At 42.2% G+C, this 25,190-nt stretch overlaps 1 protein-coding gene across 27 annotated transcripts in view; it reads right to left on the bottom strand.

The window, feature by feature from the left end:
• MAGI1 (membrane associated guanylate kinase, WW and PDZ domain containing 1) overlaps positions 1–25,190 on the bottom strand; it is a 339,165-nt gene that overhangs the window by 100,911 nt on the left and 213,064 nt on the right. The window lies entirely within an intron of this gene.

Here is a 25,190-nt window from a genome sequence, read left to right as displayed (position 1 = left end):
GAGGATAGCCTTTCTAGAGGAATAAAATACATTATTATTTTATTATATTTTCTCTCTGGCTGTTAAACCAAAATAGGCTACTTCCAGAATTGAAGAGGAAAATTCAATTGTTAATGCTTCCAAACACCCATTTGGCAGAAAGACAGGTTGAAGTTAAGACATTACCGTGAGTTGTGACGAAGTATTTTACCTGACATAAAAACACCATTCTCTCCTCTTACTGTTGTAGCTCTTTCACCTGCAAGAATTTTCTTGAGAGAGGTCAACACTATAAACAAGTGTGTTTCAAAATCACAGCTTCAAGTTCTTCTAAACACATAAGAAGTCATTAGCACTCATATTTCCCTGGAGCCAGCTCCACCAGGTTAGAATTCCAAGACCTGAAGCTCAGAGAGATTCATCTCTCCTCCAACTCTATCAGTTCTTCCCAGCCCTCCATTAGAGGCCACACAACTGCTACTCAAGAGAGATGAAGCTGATCTCCTGGATCATTTTACTCAATGGGAATCTCATTTATTATTGAAAATAACAGAAACTTGACCTTCCCTGGAGACTTTTACAGAAGTTCAGGCTGTAGGTGAATTTGTCCAACCTGCATAACACAAGTCAATTCCTCCCAGGGTAAAGCAGCATTCAAAGTGAGCAAGGCTGGCAGAACTGAGCCTTTTGTTCATAATTAATGCAACCACTGATCAGTGAGAGCTCGAATTCAGATTTTTTTCTGCAAGATAAATGCATGAGGATGAACTTACACACATTTAAAAAGTCTAAGACTGAGAAAGCTTCTTTGACTAATGAAGTCTCTTGCTATTGCAAACCCAAGTGGGTATTTTCCCATGGGGCGCACATCAACATCATTCATAGTAAACAGTGCTAGCTGTGACTCTTGCTTGTCACAGATCTAGACACAGTGCTTCTCAAGAGCAGTGTCTGTCAAAGACAAGTAAGTGATCTCGTGGTCTATTCCCCACTTTGTGTGTGAAAGCAATTCCCATTAGCACCAGGGGGAGTTACGCATGTGGCCATGAGAAAACACCAGCAAAAGCTCAAGTGCTGAAAATATCTGCAGGCTCTTCAGCTTACACTCCCAATCTTTTTAGAAACCATGACTATGGAGCTACCACAACGTGTGAATTTACAAATAATAATGAATTAATCCAGAACAGTATAGATACTAGTCCCCTAGTAATGCTCACAATCTTTATATAGCAGCTTATTCTCAGCCACCCAGCACTTGCCGTCCCTCTTCCCAGGCCTAACAGTAGTGCAAAGAAAAATGGTCTGCTAACAGGAAGTTTGTTTTGTACGCTCTGCATTACAGACACAGATCAGTAATCTCACAGACTGGCTGATGAGACATCTCTGCCTGATGACATCCTATTTTTCCATACACTGTACCCATGCAAAGGACTTGGGTGACACATACATGCCTATGTAAAAACTAGGTTTTGCAAAGTCCTATATGTTACAGAACACTTACAGGTAGATTTTAAGGGAGTTCAACATCAAAACACACAAGCTTGGAGGAGGGCTGCCTCCGCAGTAGCAGGCATAACCTCAACCTAGCTATTTGCTTTGTTGATGCCGTAACAGTGTAAAACTAGTTTGTGTTTGGGCTGGGAGAAAGCAGAAGGTGAGGTTACTGGAGGAGAGAAAGTGGGCTCATTATAGGCACATCGGTAGCATCAGCAATCCAAGCATCCGGCACAGCTTTCCAAACCAGCTCATTCCTTCCCTTCCTTAAAATCAAGATAGACTCAAAAGAAAACGCGAAACCATCTTAAAAAAAATAATTCTGTAATGTTCCATATAAACAGCTACTCTGATTTTTTTTTTTTTTTAAATTTTCAGGGCAACACCTGTCCCAGTCTCCACTACGAAAAAGGCAAGCTCTGAACTACACAGGTGGTCCAGGTCCACCAATAGCACCTACCACCATTGTTCACCACTATCAGTGAAGAACCCCTTCTAGCAACTAAGAGGTGCTAACGGTCATTCTCTTTGAAACCATGAAGGCCAAAAAACCAACTCTTGCTATCACATCTTTCAGGGGTGATGCCGTGGCACAGTCACTCTTGACTTGTGGTAGAGGAATGGACTAAATGACCTCCTTCAAGGTCTCCTCTTAAGCCTGCAAATCACAAGAGCTGGCAACACTGTAATCATGTGGTAGAAATTTCAGGAGGGCAGAGTTCTAAATTATGTCACAGTTGTAGTAAAGTGTGCAGGAAGAACAGGATTTTTTTTTAAGGGTATCCAATTCAACTCATTCATCTGTTTAGAACATGCCTCTTTTAAATGAGTTTTTACAAAGCGCACGTCGACAACTGCAGTCACTCGAGGACAGAGCTCAGCAGCCAAGTATTTATGGATTTGTTAGGGCAGGTGCTGCAGCTTGCCAAGGGCAAGAGGTTGTACAACTCGATTATGAGCAACACTCAAATTCAAACCCAACCAAGGACATTTACAAACCTGTGATCAACACGCACCAATGCAGACAGCCACACACTCACCCCCACATGCAGGCTTAGATTCACGTTGCAGATGAAAGGCTGAGAAGCTTGTGAGACATTGAGTTTCCACGCAGGCAAGCTTGATGCCACATGCTCAGCCAGCTCCCACCTACTCCTCACCCCCAAAAGCCCCCTGCCCTCCCAGATAGAGACTTGTACATCACCACCTCCCACCTCACGGCATCCCTTCGAGCAGCACAGCCTGGCAGAACTCAGTAGTTGCATTTGGATTTAAACAATACCAACTAATTTTAAATTATATTCTGATACCCATGGAACAGCTGTGTGTGATGATCATGGTCCAGGCAGATAAAAGCTGGTAACAGATGACTGAAAGAATACATTTAGAAACACAGATAGATGGAGGAACCAAAACGCCTGTACTCTTCAGCATTCTGTTTTGTGCAGGGTTGCAGTTTCCTGGCTTAGAGCAGCAGGAGACTATAGAAGAGTCTGGTGGTTGGGGTTAGGAATTCCCCCCTGCCTCACAAACACAGAATTTCTGTCCCTCTCCTGGAGGGACAGGTGAGATCAGAAGGAAAAAAACTCTTGTTTTTTGTATAACTTGAGTTATGCCAGATTTTCCCCCAAAACATACTAGAAGTTTTGCAGAGTATGTTAGTTGTTAAACCTCTGCTAAATTAGATTTCTCCCTTCCTCAGCTCCTTCTAGCCTAGAGCAAAAGGCAACCTCTGTGAATTTCCTCCTGGAAACTGAAATTGCACAGCTACAGGTATTTCTGGTAGAAAAGTATCCTTGGCCCACATGCAACGCATCCGTAAGAGTTAATCTATCTATCAAATGCATAACTTGGGCCTTGGGATAAAGTCTCAACCTCCTCATCAGCAGGGACAAGAACTTCAGGTGGGAACACTACTCCCACACAGGTTGCAGCAGCACTGGATCATTATGCCACTTCTACTTACTTACTTGCTTCACTAAGTATTAGTGGCTAGAGAAGATGCCAGTTCCTGCACCCTCATGCTCTTGTCACCACCAAAGCAAATGGAAGACTGGATCTGTCACATGGACTGCACTAATTTATCTGCATTAAGAAGCAGGTCTACTTAAACTTGTCAAGCCACCCACACATAAAGATGTTCCTACTGATTAAATCTTGGTTATTTTTTCTCAGAGAAGGGCAAAGTTGCTTACCTCCCTTTCTCAGAGCTAGTTTGGTTCACATGGGAAGATTAAGGAGCAGAACACATCAAGGTCTGCATGATGTTTCATACCTCAGCTAGGAAAGCATCAGAGAATACCAGGGTTATGCTCATCACCTCTGGAAAAAAGGGGCCTTCATCTTTCACCAAGAGCAGCCTAGGGCAAGTTTCTAGCCCATCTCCATCCCTCCCTGGCTTTGCACACCTCCACATGTTCCACATCCTGATTTTGCTCAATTTGTGCAATATAAATAAGGCTATTTTACAGGGGTCACTTACTTCCAACAGCCCAAACTCAGAAGCAGAGTTTGTCATCAGACATCAGAGTGCTAAGGACCTGTCATCACTTTGTAGGTAACAAGTTTGATGAAGGTCTATACGCACAGCTTCCTGCCCTTGTCTCTCTCCTTGTGCATCTCCCAAAAGAAAAACAAATAGTGCCCAATTACTTTGACAAAATTACTCATCTCCACTGTTCATCATGTTTCACTTCTTGGCTCCATGAAAATAAGCAAGACATGCATGATTGCATGAGTTTAGGTCCCCACAAACATACAAATAAGGACCAGTAGTGCAGAACAGGAATGCATTACCCCTTCAAAGCTCTGCTGACACATGGTTCCAGGCTTCATTATCACCTCTGGAGTTTACAGCACTGTATGCTATAATTAGAAGCGTGAGAAAACTCAGGCAGAGCATTACAACCATTGCTGCTCACTCCGCTGGCATGAATACGATAACCTGCAGAACTCTTATCCGAGTTCTTAAACAGAGACCAAGTCTCATCCTTTTCACCTGTTTGAAAAGGACCATATTGCATTTTTGATGATCATCAGGCTGGTTCATACTGCAAGTACCCAGGCTAATACCCGTCTCCTGCCTTTAATTTGTGGTCTTGCACATGGGGTTGTGGGTAACAGGAGGAAGAGACTGCGCAGCAAGGAAAAGGGTTAAAAATGCTATTAAAAACTTAAAAAACAACCATGAAAAGCTGATCTTTGTAAAACAGACTCATATATGAAGTACCATTTTCATAACTGATTAAACATATATAAAAGTTTTTATGCAACTGTAATATTACATTGTTAAATATGTATACTCAAATGCTTCCTGGAGTAGAACAGCTCTGCAGGAGCCATTCCTCACCCTCAGTAAATACTTGTGATATTTTGGCAGTTTTAAAACTGGAACCCACATCTGTTTTTTTTCCTTCCTTGCACCAACCTTCCAATCCTTCAGTGTTTGTGCATGACTGAATTTTTCAGTAACTTTAGATGCTTAATGCTTTGGCAAAAATACAATCATAGAATGGCCCCAGTTAGCAACAAGCTTTCTAAACAGGAGATAAATGTTTATTGCTCCAAATCTGCAAACTGCTGCACATTCTCCAGCAAAGCTCAAGTTAAACAATGCATTTACACAACCAACTTCCCAAGGAGGAATTTTTTGTTCTGGGTTTCTCTACCTGTTTAAAGGCTGATTGCACACACTTTATCTCTCACCACTGGAAAGACTATAAAGCTAGAGTGAGTTTTTATATCCGTATTTCAGGACACTGAAAATATGGGGCTGTAATACGGATGCTGACATTATCCAGTTATGGTGGTGCAACCTCTCTACCATAATTATGTACAGTTGGAGATAATAAGCACTGCTGATGCAGGAGTAACCTCTGATTGGGCTGGAAATCAGAGAAGTGCTGGATAATCTGTTTCCCGAGTGGCAACAGCAGGCCTAAACGAGCAGAGCTGGTAAGAAAACAACAACAAAGTCCAATCATGAATCCTTAGAGATGCTCTTACTCGTTTCATTGTTCATGTGATTGCAAGTGATCTAAAAGACTCATTCAGGACTTGTGCTAAAAGGACACCTGAGTTACCTAGCAGAGCATGCGGCACAGATGGCAAGGAAAGGTTTGATTACTGAGACACTGGGCACCCAGTCGAGAGAGCACAGAACACTGATTTTCAGAAGACTGTGTCCCTTCTCAACCCCTTAAAAATCAAAAACCTTTAAGGTATCTCAAGTTCAGCACCAGAAGTGAAAAAAAATCACAACACTTTTGTGACCCTACTTTAAAACTAACTGAATAACCTGAAAAAAATTGCCCTGAAATTGCTGATATTATATGGAAAAAAAAGCCTAATAAAACTGCTTCAATGACTAATTTTTGTTTAAAGAGGGATAGGCTCTTTTCTTCCTTCCTCCTCTTTTTACTTTGCTTTGCGAGGTGGGGGAATGGAAGGAAGACTTTTGATGAAAACTGTTCATTAGGTTTAGCATTTTCCTGTACCTCTTCTTTTACCAGATCTAATTTTTTAAATATTTACATACTATATTTCCCATTTAATGATAATTTTCTCAAAAATATGCTTGTTTGATTGATACAAAAAGTTCCAAATGCGACACTGTGATTGGCTCTAATTACTATTAATAAATGCATAATGGATGTTGATAAGATTAACAAACCATTCCAAAAATTTGTTACTAAATTCACCCTACAGCATAAACTGCAAATCAGCAGTAATGCCAGCAGGCTATTAATATTCCGAGATTAACAAAACGCAAGCAGATCATATGAGGATGAGCTTGAATTTTGCAAAACAAAATACCTGGGTAAATATTTAGCATAAAAGAAAAAAAGGGTGTAAGCTAATATTTGTGTAGCACAGTGTATTACAAAATAGATACAGGGGCTATGCAACATTTACCCTGAAGGAGTGAATGTATTAAGACAGTGGAGCACAACATCCTTACCCACAGCATGGGATAAAAGAGGTAAGTGGCTCAGTGGTCCTCAATGCTGACAGCCCCATGCCGGCTTGCTGTGGGTTAGAGAAGCACAGTGGCTGCTGGTAGGTGAAGATACACAGAACAAGGTCCCTCCTGGTGTAACAGTCAGGCTCTGCTGAGTTAGGGATAAAACTCCCAGGAAGCTGGATTGAACGGACTGTCACAGTACCTCTTTGAGCATCATCCTCACTCTGAAACAACGCAGTCCCTCACTGCCATGTCACCAGTAGAGCAGGGAAAAGGGTGCTCCCTTTGGCTGTTCCCAGCAAGATGCCCCATGCACCCCAGCAGCACAACTTCTTCTCTCCCTGATGGCTGAGAATGCGTAGCAGCCCCGATTCCTGGGTATAAACCTATCCCTGTCTTCTTCCCATCCTCTTCTCCAAAACTATCCCATTCCCTGTGGCATAACCATCCATCTGCCCAGCTACCTGGCATCACCTACTAAACCACAGGAGAGGTTAGGGAGGGAATGCATATTTTCTGGTTGGCTTCCCATCTGTCTGATGCCCCAAGGCACTTCCAACTTCATATGTATTTCTTTCTAAAGTTACTGGAATTGAAATAAACCTGTACTGTTCATCAGTTTCTGGCTTATGCAGTCAAAGTCAACTGTGCATTCACAAATTCCTCCCTTCTCTGCAAGGCAATCTGATGGTAGTGGGGGGGAAATGTAATGGGGGAAAATAATCTCCTGTGACACTGTCTTGATTTCCCTGGCAAAATAAAATGTCTTCAGTTTATAATGGCCTAGTAATGAATTAAGCCTTTTGAAATCCATAAAGGAACCTCAGTAATAAGATCTTTAAAAACTGCAGACACAGTGAAAGCAAAGAAAAAATAAAAGGAGCCTAAATATGCTTGAAATTAAGTGGAGACAAATCACTGAGGCACAGATATGGTGAGGCAAAGCAATAGGCACACCAGGGAGAGGAGAGAAAAACCATTCACCAGTCTAAGTTCGCACATTCAGCATCTGCTTTCATCACATACTAACAAAACAAAGTTACTGCAGCTACAGTTCTGTTCTCTTAGCAGAAGGACCTAACTGGAGCTTTAATATACAGAAATACCAGAGTTTTAAAACCTTTTGTTTGAAGGCTGATACAGGCTCCCTGGTTAAATAAAAGTCTATCACTCCACTACTCGGGAGGTGCCGAGATCCAGGCATTTGCATGGCTTAAAATGGCTGCAGTGGTTCAAGGCTTCTATAACTTACTGTACACAACACCACAGGAGAGGGGTCTCTTTCCTGGCTATACACTGCTTTAAATTTAACAAAGCCAACATAATTAGTCCCATGAGCACCCCTCCAGGAACAGGTTCAGCTCCCAGCACCAGCGAGCTGTATGCTATGCAGTAATTATGCTACCAAGCTGTCAAAGCCTCCTTATCTGCATGCAAATTAGTTCATATGCTATACATCTGCTATAATGACAGTATTATAACAAGAATTTTATAATGAAGCCATCCTCTTTACAGCAACATAGCACAATTACTTTATTAACATATTGCACACCCATGTCTGTAACTGCTCCTAGTCAAATAGCCAAATTTTCCATTCCCCCATACAGAAAGATCTTCTTCACTTCTTTCCTCATATCTGTAAATAAATACAAAGAACAAGAACAGGATTTCTAAACTACCTCTGTACAATACCACTCCTTCACTGTTCCTGGGGAAATACTGCACCAAATGCCATTAAGTGTGGCCAGGTGAATAAATATTCCCATAATGCTCCAAAAGGTTAGGAGATGAAACAGTAATAATCAAATCAGCAGCTGTTTGCTCCCAACCTGGACATCAATCATCAGCTGCTGTCAACTAGGGGCTGTCAGCACCACAGCTAAATGAACGGCAGCAGGAGGGGGACCGCATCTCTGCCACCGCCCCCAACACACGGATGCAAGAAGAGATGTCAAACCAAGAAGGAAGGAAGTGAAACCTTCCCGAGCAAGGAGTGGACAATGCAGACCTGGTGCCTGGGAGGGATTCCGCCTGGGACAGGCATGCCGGTGGCAGCCCCACCACGGCAAGGGGCTCGGAGGCAGAGAACGATGCGAAGGAGAGATTGCAAAGCTCAGCTGCTGCCCGCACCTCTGCCTCCGCCCCTTGCAGCGTCTGCGGCGTGTCGGTGCTCCGGAGAAGCATCCTCGCCTCTCCAGAACACACAGCTGTGCTTCACAGCACATCAGCATCAGCTCTGGGCCCCAGCTCTCTTCCAAACACCAGTGTTGGGGAAGTTTCCTGGACCAGGAGTTTTGTTCCAATGTGGTTTTGGGAAGATCCTCAATTCTCCACAAAGGTTATGTACAGTAACTACCCTCAAAGAAATAAAATTCTTAAAGGAATTGAATAAATTTCCTTGTGGGTATTTTATGAGTTCTTCCCTTGTTACACTGTGTGCAATTGCTCCATTCTTTTACAGTTAAAAAAAAAAAAAATATACAGAAAACTATGATCAGCCCTAAACCTCCAAGAGATCTTTACACCTACTTCTCAATTTAGGTCTATTTTTAACCATCCATCTTTATTACCACAAGCCACTTTGCAGTATATGCCAGAAACTTGCACTCCAGCCTTCTTGCAAGGACATGCCTGAACACAGCTAGCCACCTCTCCAAGGTAATGAGGAATGGTGATTTCTAATAATAAGGAATAGCAATTCTAGGACCTCATTTCACTTAGTTTGATACAGTTTATTTCTGCTTCTGACCAACTGATTACTTTTCAAAGTCTACTTGGGAACTGAGCAATTCTGCTTCATAAGCATCCTCCATGAGCAGGAATAAAGGCAAATGGAGGAAAAAACCCAACAAAACCCCTTTTCCCCTTTTCATGTTAAACTTCCGCAAGCACCAGAAAGGTGTGGATAGGTTTCAGCCACAGTTTCAGCACTACTTTGTTCTTCATGCAAATCATCTCTTTCATCAATTATCTTTAAGCCATTTACAAACATGACTGTCATTTCAAAGCCAGGAGGAGATTGGTGAGAATTACCACGGACAGCACAAAGATCTTCAAATACTAAAGAAATCCAAATCTTAAAACCTATATTTACAGCTTCAGTAGAGCCCTGAGTACTGACACCACAATGCAGAAAACAACAAACAAAAGACGTAGTGAAAGGCATAGAGCAATGCTGCTTTCTCCCCTGCAAGATCCTGTTTTATTCTTGTCAGCATAGGCTGTAGTTTGCTGGGTTTCTGTGAGATCAAATATTTGATCAGTTTATGAAAGGGATGATATTATGTGTTTGCCTGAGGACACAGGGCCACTGGATTTCATGACCCTGGACTTCATTCCAGCACTTGGCTCCCAAGAGAAAAATACTAAATTACCCTTTTCCTCTGGGAGAAGGGAAAACAAAATTGGAATATATCATAGTCTTCCCGCAGCTACTAACAAGATCTCCTGTAGCCTTTGACACCACCTCATGAAATAATGCAACACGAGCCATCTTATTAACCATGTGCACCTAACCGAACGGAGAGCAGCCAGACATATCTTCTGGAAACCTCTACTGCTGTTCTGCCACTTGAATCTTTTTCATGCCACTGACTTTAAGGGTGAATTCTATTGTTCCTTGATGTTCCCCCAATAAAAGTTGTCTGCAGCTAGGCTTGGGTTATCTCCTCACCTAGCTTTCAAGGCTGACAAGGTAGACAACTCAAACTGAACTCATTCTTCAGACTCCTTTTGCTCTCACTGGTGAGCCACAAACACATTCACCCAGAGCACCGCTCAGGCCAACAGCCACATTTTCATGAGATCAGTTTCTCCTCATTGGCCTTAAATGGCTTCTAGAAGGGTAGCTCAGGCGTAGATATCTGCAGCCAGGTGAGATGACTGCTACCTCAGGGGCATAACCAGCCCAGTGTCACTAGCCCAGCTTCCTCAATGGCACTGAATTTTGGTGTCAACCCCTCCTTGATGCTCTTATCACCATAACCCTCTCTGTACTTACTAACAGCCTCAGCTTCTTCATCCTAATCTAAGGATTGCCCATCCACCCTCCTCTTCCATCTCTTCTCCCACGCCTCTGCACTCTCCTTCAACACTACATTTCCGTTGCATTATTAAAGAAGAAATTCTGCCATCAGCGCAGTAACCTGCTAGAAGATAAACCCACATGGAACTCACCTGCAAGGTGTGCTATTTTTGGTGGGACTGCTCATGTAGGTCAAGTTTTATTTTAAAGAATCTCAGCAATATAATTTGGAATGAAAAAGTTCTCCTCTGGGTCGCATCTGTGTTTATTAAGAAGCCTCTTATGAATTTTGAATTTGGAATTTATCCACTCTTGTTTTTAACGGAAAATCATGTAAGCATACACAACTCTTGTTCCCTATTTCAGCAAACCAACTCTGTGCTTAGAGTTCACACATTTTAAGTGATATTCATGAAAATGGAAATTATTCTTTCACATCTCAAAAAAAAGTCAAATTTAAAAGTGGAAAAACATGCAAAGCGTTCAAGAATCACCCTAGATCACTTCTTGATCCCGTTACAATTCTGGCCACCCAGTTCATTGAGATAAACATTATAAAGCCTCCTCTTGGAAGCAAATCTTCCCAAAGCCCGTTCTACTCTGGCAGCCAATCCTTGAAGAATTGCACCATTTTCAATGCAGCTTTGGCATTTTCTCTCCCTCATGGTAGCAATACTGGCCCAGTTGGGAAATTGCAGTAGCACAACCAGACTGCAGAAATACTGCAGAACCACCCGAAATATTGAAATACTAAAGTGACCTTGTTTTTAACATATTATAATATACTTAGATTGCACATGACCCACATTAAATCTTAGGATATGGACTCCCCCCCCCCCCCTTTTTTTTTCTCTTTTTGGTTAAACAATTATGATTTCCATTGCTCCTAAGCAGAGTTTAATCATTGTGGTATTTTACTTTTGTAATTAAAACCCTACAGAACCAATCCCAAACTGGGAGTACAGTGGCTGCACTCCACAAAGGAGAGATCTGACAAGGGATAAAGTAATTTATTCATTCCTTCCATCATCTCGAAATTAAATACTTCACTAAAGATCATCAGCAACGTACTCAATTTGCAGACACCAACAACCTTGGCAGTGTCCTCTGCAGAGCAGAACAGATGTCTAGTTGATGGGCCCCTTGTCCCAATAGGGACAGTTACAGCCTTCTCCATGGTTTCCGTTTTCCATGCACTCCTGCTTTATGCCTAGCTTGCAAGAGAACCCTATATAGAAATATTGCCACCAACATTGCAAAGACTGTTGACCTGAAAAATTGCTCTGTTCTGGCATTTGTCTTAAGTGCATTTAAATTCCTGCAAGTATTTATACTGCAAGCAACCTTTGTTGCTTTTAAAAATTAAAGGAAATAACAAAATGTAAGCTGTTCTGAGATTTTAAAGTGCTTAGATCCAGCTACCACCATTTAACATCAACCATAGCCCAGCTGTATTGAGGCACCTCACTGCAGGGTCCCACTTAGACCAGGTACTCTATTGCAAGCATGGCGAAATACATGAGGAAAACTCACTTCACCTTACCTTTGTTCTGGGCTGAATGCATTCAAATGATCACTTTCTGCAGCTCACCTGACTGCTTCTAACTGTAACATCTTCCTGACAGAGACTTTACATTTTAAAGTAGAAAAAGGAAAATAAGGAGTGTAACGCCTTCCTCTGGCACGCTGGGGAGCTCACCAGCCTACAGCCTTTATGTGGGGTCTCTGAAACCTTTGTTCTTGAAGTGCTTTCCCAGCCTGATGTTTACAAGTGTGTGTAGGGAAAGTAAAAGCAGTGTCAATCTTAAAAGATCAAAAAACTGTGACTTTGGAAAACTGGTTTGGGCCTCTGATTTCCAAACTCCCTTTATCTGCTGTGGTGTGTGCGCAACACTTTGTACTGCTGGCAAAATAAGCAACGTCGAGAAGGGGAATTTTGAAGGGCTTCTCACATCCCACCTCTAACCATCCCAAATGGGTAATCCTCACACGGTTTTCCTTTTAATCTTGCTGGAGAAGAAAGGTAGCTTGCATCTAGCAGCATTTCACAAAAAGCCATATGGCTCAGGATGCAAGCAGAGCAAAGTGACTGCTCTTTTTCCCACACCTAAATGAGACTTTACTAGGTACATGAGACACAAAGTCTGTCTGCAACCTTGCCTCCAAGTAAGACCACATTTTACGAATTACACTGCAAATGAGATTTATTTTCAGTATCTCAAATGGTGCAATGTCAGCCAGAAGATGATAGGAAAGGCACAGACTTAAATCCACTTCCAGGATCCCAATTCTAAGGTCTTCAGGAAGTTGGACTATTTAGTAGAAATCCGAGAGGTAAAAGCAACAGTCCTGCTATTGTTTATTACCTTGTGTGAAGTGATTAATACAGCAGTTTATTGCCTCAGTTGCACAAAAGAACTATGTGCCAACTCTTCCGGCGGAGGGAAAAGCACCACATTGCTTTGCAATTAAAAACAACATGGAAGAGTGCCAAGGGTGAAAGGTGGAGAAAATCCTAATCTCCCTCAAGCAGAAGCAATGAAAAAGCAGAGCTACGGCACCAAATCTCTTTCTACCTTTGCTTCTGCTGCTTCTGTGTTTATAGACAGTTGCAGCCAGCTTACTGGGAGTCCATGAGATGGTGAGAAAACCAACCTGGAATCTGCGTACTCCTCTTTCCAGACCAGAGGGACCATTAAACACTGGTTAATAGGAGGCCTTACTAAGTCAGTAAATGCTTTTCTCTCTTACATATTGCTGTTTCATGTTCCACTGACAACTTATCCCATCCATCTGCCCATAGCAGTGTTTTCTCCATCCTCACACTATTCTCTTCTGCTTACACTAACACTGATACACAGTTGTGGTGAGAAGCCATCAGTACTACACATTCCTTTCCCAGTCTTCTTCCTCTACAACACTCTAAAACCAGAAGACAGTGACTCGCTTGTTGGGGCACCAGGACCACCAAATACTGTCCAAGAAGTTGTTTCAGAGTTATTGCCTTTCTACATCAAGTTTGCATAACTTATTGTGAGTAATCTTGCACACTGACTTCATGCTGAGTGTCTACAGCACCCAGCACAGCTCTGAGCCATGACTAAGGTGCCCTTCCTGAGCTTCTTCACACTATACCAAGAACAAAAAACAGTGAGAGATTTAAATCTGCTGTCTGGTGCGCACAAGCTGTCTTCTTTAGCTTTAAGTTTCAGCCATACTAAACCCAAAATGAATGGGACTCATCAGCCGTTACAAATAATCCTTATCCACTACAGCCAGTCTGGAGATACACTGGCCATTCTCAGCAGTGGTCTGTTGAAGCCCTCTGCAGATTTCCCTTCTTCTGCAGTGGCGCAGAGAAGAATTAGAAAGACAGGTTTAATAAAAATACATGCACTACACTGGAACAGATATTTGCATTGATATAGAAGCTCAGCAGGAAATAATAAAGCACTAAAAGGAAAAAAGAGAGCTTTTAAGTGTGACAGCTTTCAAGTCTGATTGCATAGTTCTTTCACAAGTCCAAACGTGGGCTTCTCATAGGGTAGGTAAAAATTTCCACACTTCAGTAACATATAGCTCTTGTTTTTCAAGTTTTCTAGGAAACCTTTTTAAACACGCAACATCTCTGCATCTAGAAAAGCTGTGCTTGGTGCAAGGTAAATCCACTCCCATCCTGTCCTCAGCTCTGGGAGGCTGAATTTTGTAGGGGGAGGATTTCCCAGCTATCTGTGTGCCATTAAAAGTGTGTCATGTAAAAGACTAATTTTCAAGTAAAAGAAAGCAGGAAAGAAGAATTTGTTTTTGCCAGAGACCATTTTTTTTGTTTCCCTTTCCTTCAAAGTCCAGCTGAGATGGTGATTTCAAGTATGTACGATAAATGTATCTCGGTTACCATGACCACATACTTGCTATACAATTCACACCCCAACACATATTTTTACACCACCAAAGCATACTTCACATAGAAAGGCCACTCTTCCTCTGAAGTCTAGGATTAATTTATATAGTGAACCTTTAAAATCGCCTTTTTACATGTTCATTCCTGTTAATAAAGAGATGTTGCAAGCACACGTTTCAGCTTGGTACATGCTGCAGTGCTCCCCCAAAAAAGGATGCAGCAGAACCCCCATTAAAAAAAGTCGTTTAGGAGCAGTGTGGCTGCTTCTTTCTAATCTGGAGTCAATACGGAAGCAACCTGTGGATCATGCATAATTCACTATTCATGTGCTCCTGTAAAGATGAAGACCAGGAAGAAAATAAAAGGATTTTATGACAAATGTGTAGCAAAGCCAATTGCAGAGCAGAGCTTTGGAAGCCATCTCAAAGGCTGCCCTAAGGTGCTCACCTCCCACTGTACCCAGCTGCTCCTGAAATTCAGCAGCAGTCAGGCACCGCAGCAGAAACCTTGGCACCTTGTCCTCTGCTTTTACTTCTTCCACATATGTTCTCTTCAAAAGGCGTTTTAAGACCAAAGGACAAGCCAAAAACCTGGGGGGACTTTTGATCATTCCCAGCATGGACAGTCTTATGTGGCATTCCAGTTTCTGCAATAGCAGCAAACACAGCAGTACCATTGCCATTGTATCTCTTGCTATAAACTAAAGAAAGCTATGATCAGAATTCAAATGAGTGAATACATAGGCTGGGTTTTCTTTCATGTTTTTGCTTTCTTCTGACCTCTCTTCTTGAGGTTTAAAGTAAGCCCTCCTTGAAGCAATCTTGTACAGGATACAACTCAATTCTAAAAACTTTATTATATGTCATAACTTTGTATATCAAGTTGCTAAAACTCTGGAAAAATTTTAAAAGAAACTGGTGCTGTTGTTGATCAAGGCTATAACCTACGCTCACTAGATAATGACTTATGGACTACCAAAACTACTCTGTCCTCCATGTTTCTCAATTAATCCCAACACACAGTCCGCACAGTTAGACTAACATAAAACCCAAGCAACATCAGAAAGCTATAAATGTTCACAATAAATCAACCACTTCCCCTTCATTAGGCTTTGCACAGTTCATATTATTTCCTTTCTGGAGAAAGTCATGACTAGTTACTGTCTGCCTTCAGAAACTAAACAATCAGTAACATTTCCAGAGGGATCATCAGAAATGGATTTCTAATAATGTACAGGTTAAAAGTTTTTCTTGTTCTCCCCTTTCTGCATCCAGCATTTAAACTTTACAGTCCCAGTGAAAGGCACATGTGCTTAGTAACAAAACTTGTAAAGAAGTACATCTTAAAACATATAACTGAGTTTTTAAACACAGAACAGACGTGAACTTGGGCAGTCACTTAATGCAGGGGAACAGGTTCTATTAATTCCTCCAGCAGCCAGCCTTAGCACAGGAATAACTGACGCACCAGATAAAGGCTCTTATCCTGGGCTAGCTGTATGTAGCACTTCATCAGTACACTCAAAGGCACTTTACTAAAACAGGGAAGTATTGTTATCCCTGTTTTACAGAAAAGGAAATGCTTCCCAAGGTTACAAAAGGTCAGAAACATGTATCTATGACCACCACCTATGTACCTTAATTCCCATGCTTTGCCCATTAAGCCACAGTGCAAGAGCTCCACAGATTGAATTTTTATGTAAACATTTAACTCATTTCTCAACAAACCTATGAGCATTCACAGTATTTTGTCTTCTAAGATGGATTCATTCAGACCATCCTTTGCTGTGCTCAAGTACACAACACTAATTGCCCATTTTTCTAGCTCCAGAAATGCAGAGAGTGGTGGTGTTACTTTTGCTTAAGCTTTGGAGGAAATACAGATGGTCCTGATAGATCTCACTTAAATGGGAAGATCAAGAAATATTTCCAGTCTTGACAATACAAATAACAGGTAATGCTTAGTAAATCTCCAGGCAGAGATCACAAGAACCACAGTCCTGAGTTAATACATTGACACCAGTTTAAATCCACCCTTCTCTTGAAGGCATAGCACAAACCACCATGATACAAGTTAGGGTGACACATACAGCAAAACCAGTCACGGAGGCTGAGACATCCTATTGTTCCCTGTAAGGGAGGTGACACCCAGAAGATGTCATCCTGTCTGGACCATAACTCCCCCCCATACCTTCATGCACCACAAAACATGGTTTGCAAGGCACGTTACCCTCCGTCACATTGATTTTGGCCAGACTAGCTGCAGTTGGCAGCCCCTTATGACCTCCAAAGGCAAAGGGAAGCCTCAGAACACTTCTCATTAGAAGAGTCCAGCTGAAATGTTCTTTTTAGTGACTGTTTTCTTTGGTATCCCCTGGCAGCCAGAGGCATGCTTACCTTTACTGCCTTCCCTGCTTCTTTAGCAGGGCATCATCCTGGGAGAACAAGCTCAGCCCAGACTCAGGAAGGCTCCACAGTTTTGCAGCTGCCTGTCTGCTTCGCTTTCTGCGCTCTGCCTCAGTTTGCTGTCTTCTTTTATATGGCAAAGACTAAAGAGTTCATTTTTATAAAGTGCTCGAACAGGCTATTTGATATAAGCCCCATTTTTCAGAGGTGTCAAATACCTCTGCTCCCGCTGTGCGCAAATGCATCATTGATGCTGAGCGCCGGGGAAGCGGGACTCCACACGGTCCCAAAGTAGGAATGGAGCCAGGCTGTCCCATGGCACGCGGCTGCTGGCAGGCAACACACACTGCTTGCCCCATCAGCTTTCACTGCATTACACGGAGGTAGGTTAAAAACCACCAATATCACGTTTTAGATGAGGCAACTCAAGCCAATGCAGTCAGTGCCTTGCTAGAAGTGATAGACTGAGTGAAAATGCTGAGATGCTCGTGAAAGACTACAGTCCAAAGATAACTGCAGCCTTTATTTACAACCCTCCGTTTCACAGCTCTGTCACTGAGGTCAGCCTCAAAACTTAACACAATTATCACTTGGAGGTCTGTATTTTCTACGGTTTTTATTTTGAAATGCAGCAGAGAAACAAATGAAATGAATAAGCAACAGCTTTCACGGGGAAGGCAACTGAGAACCAATTGTGCCAGACATTGCTGCCCAGACTGTCTTGCCTGGTTCAGTTGTGACAATGTGGAAACAAAAATATAACTGCATTCCACACAAACTCACATCTTCGCATGCAAAAACTCACGCTGACACCACCGTGGCACTCAGAGGAAGTGCCTGAAATGTTAGCATTCACCAGGAATAATTCCAGATATAATGGAGCTACTGTTCCCATTCCCAGTCAGGAGAAGTGCATGGCCCACAGGCACCTACACTGAAAGGGCTGCACTAACAAAGGCAGATCCAGCACATAAAGATTTAGAGTTTTGTAATGGGAAGTAGTGGGGAAATAGGACACACTGGGCTCTCCAGAGATCGGTTTCTATTTTCATGCTTTTTTTTTGCAAGCCAAGAGACTACGGAAAGGTGTTTAAACTACTACACCCAAGCAGTACCTGAGGTTTACATCGCTTACTGAAATCAGAGACAATTGTCTCACCCATTTTTACAGCCTGCGAACAACTCAACTCTAAAAATACCTGAGTAACTGTCATGGCAGGTAACCAAACACTAATATTTTCTCCTATACAAAATTGCTTCTGACATACTTCTCTTTGTCTGAGAGCCAGAACACTGTTTCAAAAGCAAAATTGCTATGTCTTGACAAAACAGGAGAATGAAAGCAAACACCTTGTGCGATCACCTTCATTTGATGGGGAACTAGGAGAGGTGGAACAACTCCTCCCCATCACACACAAGGAATTTCAAGTTGACAACCATGCTTTGGAGAAGGTTGGGCAAGAGCAGAAGGTCGGGCAAGAGCAGAAGGTCAGAACCTGCTTGCAAGAGAAAACTGGTTCTCAATCTTGATTACAAGTTGCTGCTAAGATGCCATAACACACCCTTGAAGCAGCTCATTACCAATTTATTAAAACATGAGGGCTTCTTTGAGACTGCTGGAGATTATTGTTTAAACTGCTATTTAAAAACGTAGTGGTTCACAGCATGGATAACTTATGTCAATACAGATAACACGTATGGTATATGTGTGTGTATAGCTATATTACAAAAACCCAATGATTCTGCGTGCAAAGTAAATGTGTATTTTCACATGTGAACTGTGAACCAGATAAGATCATTTCCAAATAATGAACCATTACTTACCAGAGCACTAAGTGGTACTTCTAAATAAACATAAATATTACCCTGACACTTGAATCCCTTATACAGCAATAAACAAGGCCATTAATAAAGACAAGTAGGCATGTCTGCAGGGCTCCAGGACATGCCAGACCATCACCTTTCTGAAAGGGTCGGGTGGCTTTAAAGAGAGGTAACAACCTCATTAAAGCCTTTAGTCTGTCTGGAGATGTTCTCATTTGTTCAGCCTGAGAGACGGCTCACTTTTTTTCCCAAGGATTAACAAACACAAGAGGAGCAGTGCTTCCTTGTCCAAGTTATTATTTTCAATAACAAAAACAAATGCTAATTAGAATACAAACCAAGAGCAGTCCTGATGAGGTGGAAATGTTTTTCTCCCCTACCAATCAACAACTGAACCACAGAGACTGGATACACATACAGTAGGTCTCATTTAATTGACTGATATACTAGAAACCTTTGACAGAAAGTGGTCAGTTTGAACTCTGAGCACAGTAACGAGCTCTCAAGGTCCCTCCTAGACAGAACAGACCACAGCAGTGCTGCATGACTTCATTTAGTTTCATTTTATAACTAGAAGCCCGTTCTTTACTATTTTTCACCAGCTTAAATACCACTTTTTCAAAGCGATGCTAGCGAAAAAGAAAGATATGAAACCAATTCTAATGAACTCATGCAAATATAAGCCTGGTGAAATGAAACCACAGACCTAAGCAGAATACTGCATTGAACACATTTGTATGTTTTATGCAAAGCTCATCTAAATTTGAGTAATTGGACCTCATTTGGCAATCTGCACAATCAGTTTGCAAACTTCAAGCACTGAATTTTAAGTATAAGCCAGGAAAATCATTAACATGTGTATTTATCACAGTGGCCCCAATCCAGCACAGTACTAAAACCTGCGTTCAAGTGTTCTGAATGAGGTCTTAGTGTATGTGCAGCATCCAAGAGAGTATCAGGAGCTGTAATTACAGAGAAAAGTCATTGATATGTTTAGATCACACAATTTTAATCTCAAATCAATCTCTAACCAAATCTCAAATCTCTGAAGCTTAAGGCTGGGAGCCTTCCTCCTTTTTGTCTTTATTTCTCACACCCAAAAAATGTTCTCCAGATCATACCCATTACTCTATCTCTTTTCATCTCCACCCTGTCCTCCTCTCCAAGAGTCCCTGTTGCCTACTGTTTCCCACCTCCTGCAGATGTTAACCTGGTCCTTTTCCTTTCTGTACACACCTGGTCTCCACTGAGCAGTGCAGGAACTGGATGTGCTTTCCATACTCCAGAGCATAGCGAGGCACCAAACCAGTTTATTAAAGGGCAGTTCTCCCATGCGCTCCCCAACATGTGTTTTGGCTGCAAGGAGAGTTATTTTTCATTTGTGTCTCATCTTTCTTCAACAAAAACTGCATTGGGTCTTGAACTTACAAAACCATTCTTGCTCCAGACATCTTAAACTCCTTTGTAGGAAAGATGACTGTTTCCCATTCAACTCTATTCATTGTGGTTGGTTATTTTTTTGTTTCCTAAAAGCATCTCCTTAAAGAGAAGCTGAAGCACATTTTTCAAGGTGAAAACTGCCACTCCGAATTTGAATCGAAGTCTGAACCCATTTCAATGGGAAGCGTCACAGCATCCCAGCAACTTACTCGAATACAGGAGGGTAAGCAGCCTGCACTTGGCTCCACACAACCAGATCTCCACCAGAGTTTAAACATGGCTGTGTGTCAGGAGAACCATTTTAAATCATAGGCATAGCCAAGATTTATTAAGGCAGAACTGCGCTAGATCACATGCAAGTTCAGTTTCTCTCTATGCATCCTCAGGAAATGTGTTAATTGCTCACAGCTCTAACTTAGATTTTCAATACATCTGCAAGACACAACACCACACACACTAGTTGGGGGGAAGGAGAAAATCAGATTCTTTTCAGTGTAGAATCTAGGAATATTTGTCACATTTCAGCATTATGGCTTTATCCCTTCTTAAGCTTCCTTTTACTACCCATCATTCACTACTGGCTGGTACCCCACCAAATCCTGGGTACCCACCAACCACAAAGGTGGTGGGATGCAGCTTGCTCACAGACTTGGCCACAAAGCTCAACTGCCCTCCAGACTCCTCATGGGGACACTTGCACCAGGACAGGGTACTACAGGAAGGACAGGAAAAACATTGTGTGGTGATAACCAAACACTGCAGCCCAGCATCTCCAATCTCAATGAGTCCTGCCTCCTCTTACGGTACCTCTAATCACTGCCTTGTACACTGTATCACAAATTCCTGTCACGAATTAGATTTCATATTTTGGTAGGTCATCTTAGGAACCATGACTTGAAGCAATGTGATTTAGGCAAGAATTCAGAGGAGCATTTCCCCACATCAGGACTGCTCTGCAAAGGATTTGTGCCTTTCCTGCAACTTGCACAATGTAGCCACTTACAGGTACCCGCTTTCTCTTTCACCACTATCATGATACTGCTGTAGTGAGCTCCAGCTGTAGGCACACAAGCCATGCACAGCAGCATCCCACAGACCTAAGTATCTCTTTATATGGAATAAAATATCCAGCTGAACCATACTGCAGGTTCAGGACACGCTGCTTTTCCAACCAGGAACTAGCATACCCTCAGTAGACAGGCGAATGAGAAACTACCAGCTGCTCTAACAAGACCAAATCCGAGAAACAGTGTGTATCTACTACACTTCTTTCTTTCCCTTCTACACGTCTATCTTACCCTGTGACTGCATGGCAAGCAAAGTTTCTACATCTAGAGGACTCATTCATCGCTGTCATCTTGTAGAGAATGAGCTGTGGTGGTATTAAATTGGTTTGAAATGGGAAATGTCATCAGAACTGAAGTCTCAAAATGTACCTGAGCAACACCGCTCTTTTCACTGCTGAAAAAAAGAGAAATGGGAAGAAATTGCTAAAAGATAACTCAGAAAAAACACTTTTCAAGTCACAATCCAAGAGAACTGAATTTCACCAGCTTCAACCGAATATGCTGTACTCTCTCCAGTACTCCGTGTACGCTTGTGCTTATCAAGCTCTAAAGTCTGATCATTAAACCTGATCCAAAATGCCAAGAGACTCTTCCTGTCACCAAGGGCTTAGTCAGGTGCCTTTATTAATCACAGCTAACAAATATTTTAATGCTGGGACCTTTGGGAGGAAGGGGCGGACTGGGGCCATGTGCCTTGTTTCATATGAGGAGATGACAACTCAGATCTGCAGTGCCTGATTAATATTTCATGATTGCGATCCACTGGGTATGCGGTGTAATTCTGGTGCCCTGTTTCACTCTACATTCACTGCATCTCCAATGTTATTTGCCACAGCTTCGTGGAACAACAACAGAAAGAGGTTTCATTCCCGCAGGACAGCATTGGCTGACCTCTCTCATTGCTCCATGTAATTCATAGGGAGCAATCATTAAACAGGAACTGAAAGTGCTTTTCAACTTTTAAAGGGAAAAAAATGGCACCACAGATTTACATATAGATAGCATTTCAGAGAAAAAGGATGCCGATTCCTCCTGCCTTGCTTTATTTACCAAGTCATCCTAACAGAGTGGCCAGAAGACGAGCCTGCAACAGGGCACTGCTGAACACGCATCTCTGTGTCTACACCAACAATTCAGCATGCTACCATGAAAATGACATTAAAAACTCGTGTGACTGATGAAAAGAAACAATGAAAGCAAAATGCATAACTTTGAGCACAACTTTACAACAGAGGTACATCCTCAGGGATGTCCATAGGACTTCGCAGAGGTCCCTAATCTAACTGTATAGTGAAAAGAGGACAGCAACTTAAAATTTGACAGTCACCAAGGACAGGCACAGTGGGGGTCTGTCCCACATCCAGGCAATCACTGCATTCCAGTTCCCATACCAACACTGGCATACAGCAGGCCTATTGCATTCAGGGATTGCAATAGCAAAGACGGCTGTTATGAATCAACATCATCTTAACAGATCTCAGAAAGCTTTTTGGTTTCATTGCAATGTATGGATGATGTGGGTTTTAATTCCTCCCTTCTTCTCTCTCCCCCCTCTCCCCCCCACTATTCAGTCATTTATAGCATATTGCTGAAAAACTCCATTCTCTCTTAGGAATACGAGTGATGCTTGTAATGAACTCTGTCTTAAGAAGGTATGTGTCAGTGAAAGACTGGGATATTTCTGGATCTCCAGTCTCTTTATGCAGCTTAATGCTAATGAAAGGAAACCATTTTTTGCACACAGTGAAAGGGAACAGATGGTGTCACAGTTCTGCTGTGGAATTTAAGCAGAGTGACAACCTATACAGCAGATCATCACGATGGGTGAAACTCTTTTTAGGCAGTAGCATGGAGGGTTTATTTGTTTTTTATTTACTTATTACTATGAAATATCTTGAAAAGCTTTTTCTTTCCTTTTCTGCAATGAAACCTAAGAAAACAATATGACATTCTCACCATCCTACAAAACCTCAGAAGAACATGAAGACCAGTTCTTTACATACACTGTGAAGGCACAGCTGAAAACCAGCACCTCATATTGCAAACTGTGGCCTTCCAATCATGTACCTATCCAGACACCAGTCATTGCCGAGCAAACCAATGAGGGCTTGAAAGAGACAGTGTTGAGCTTGAAACCACTCTGTCTGAAATCTGGTCCTTAGTTCTAATTATGCCTTCAAGGCAGATGAGGTCTTTCTTCATTCTTAATAATTTTATATTTTACATGCTGGTTGACAATAGTCAATGTTTCCTTTCTAGGTTCACCTGCTTTCATCCTGGAGAAAAACAAAGGTTTAAAAAGAAAAGGCAGATAAAAAATCATGGTTGGAAAATTACCCAGAAATAAGGAATTTTAAAGGGTTGTTCTAGCCAATAGGTTTGCTGCTGCTGGTGTTTACTAAATTGTTAGTTGGATTTTTCTGGCCCTAGTGACAACCGAGTCAGACATGTTTGCATGTGCTGATCTTACTAGACGCATCTGCATCCCAACAAAGCATCCCCCTCTGGTGAGACAGCCCATATGCAACTTGAAGTTTCACAATTTTTACTGTTTTCATTCCTTCAGATTTATCTTCTTTCAGCTTATTTGAACTGCCTGTATAAGCATTTTATAGCACATACCACTAAAAGCAACAGATGACATGCTCATCCACTCAATAATTCACATTGACAATAGCCAATCTCTGCTCAGCCCATATCCCACAAGGGATTAATCTGGCAGCAACATCCTGGGAGAACAACAAAGCTCAGGCTGCTGGGATGGGATTCAGAGCTCTGTAGGAACAGTCTGGACCCATGTCACTGTCTGAAACTTTGGGAAGCATTTGCATGATTACAATCGCATTTTTGCACAGGGGTGGATGGTATGTGTCCAGAGCTACCCAGCTGCAAGCCTCATTAGAGTTTTTACAGTAAGACAGAACAAATCAGCTCTTAGATACAGCTATAAACTCAAACAGTCCTATTGGCACATTGAAATATGCTCAATTCTGACTGCGGGGGACAACAGCAATCAGCCTGTAAGATACTGTAGGGCCAAATTTACATATTCAGTTGCGTTTGCATAGATGAGGTGCTTCAGACCCAGAGGAAGCACAGCAATACAAGCACTACTGTGCTAAGTGCTCTGCTGTCCAGTGGATGAGCATGCTCAAGGTATTGTGGTCCCCTAGGTTTGTAAAACAGCAAAGTCTAAAACTAGGTCTAATATTGAAGAGAAGTTCCACTCTCCAATGCAGGCAAGGACCAGCTTAAAACCCCTCATTTAGGCAGGGTATCTGTCTATCTATATGTATATGTGCAGATAAATAAGCACTTTCTCATGCAAAAGGAGATGCCAGGGCTCAGAAAGCAGCAATACTTACAGGAATAATAGTGCAAAGACACACAGGGAATGGCAGCACTTTAAGTGTGGAAAAGTGGCAAAATATTCACAGTGAGTGAATTCTAAACTCACTGGCAGGAGTTTACAAAGATATAACCTGCTGATTAACCCATCTTGCAGAGAGGGACACCACCACCTTCCAATGCTTCCCTCGAGGACAAGTGAAACACTGAGGTTTTAAAGGCATTTACAGGGTATTTTTTAACTGTGTCAGGTAAAATCACTACTGTGCTCCAAAGCACCCAGGCTTTTGCTGCAGAAACTCCACAGCTATTACACAGCAAGCATGAAGAAGCAGAAAGAGAAGAGATTGTCAGTAAATAGGGTTAATCCCTGCAGGTAATACCCTTTCCGTTAAATTGTGCAGCATTTTCCAGTCTGCAGATTCTCAATCCCATTTAACATCTCTCTCGCACTGCAAGCAGACACATCTGAGCTCCCACTCTCCCTCCCATCCCACCACCCCCCCAAATTCTGCAAGGCTGTTTTTGCAGGCAGCAGCCAGTTAAACTAAAGGCTGCTGGTACTACCCCGGGAAGCTGTAGGGGGGTGGGTGAGCCGCACAAAAGAGCTCAACACAAAAGGCCATCCTTTTCATCCTTTTTTCTTCTTCATTTTCTCCAGCTGAGCCACAGCTTCATTTAATCAACACGTTACAAAATCGATGCAAATGTGGGAGGGGGCAGGGGGAAAATATGGGACAACATC

The sequence above is a fragment of the Pezoporus flaviventris genome, unplaced genomic scaffold (assembly GCF_033815535.1).
Source record: "Pezoporus flaviventris isolate CSIRO_AGI_PZ_B2104156 unplaced genomic scaffold, CSIRO_AGI_Pfla_v1 ptg000021l, whole genome shotgun sequence".
Lineage (NCBI taxonomy): Eukaryota > Metazoa > Chordata > Aves > Psittaciformes > Psittacidae > Pezoporus > Pezoporus flaviventris.
This window is presented reverse-complemented; position numbering and strand designations above follow the sequence as displayed.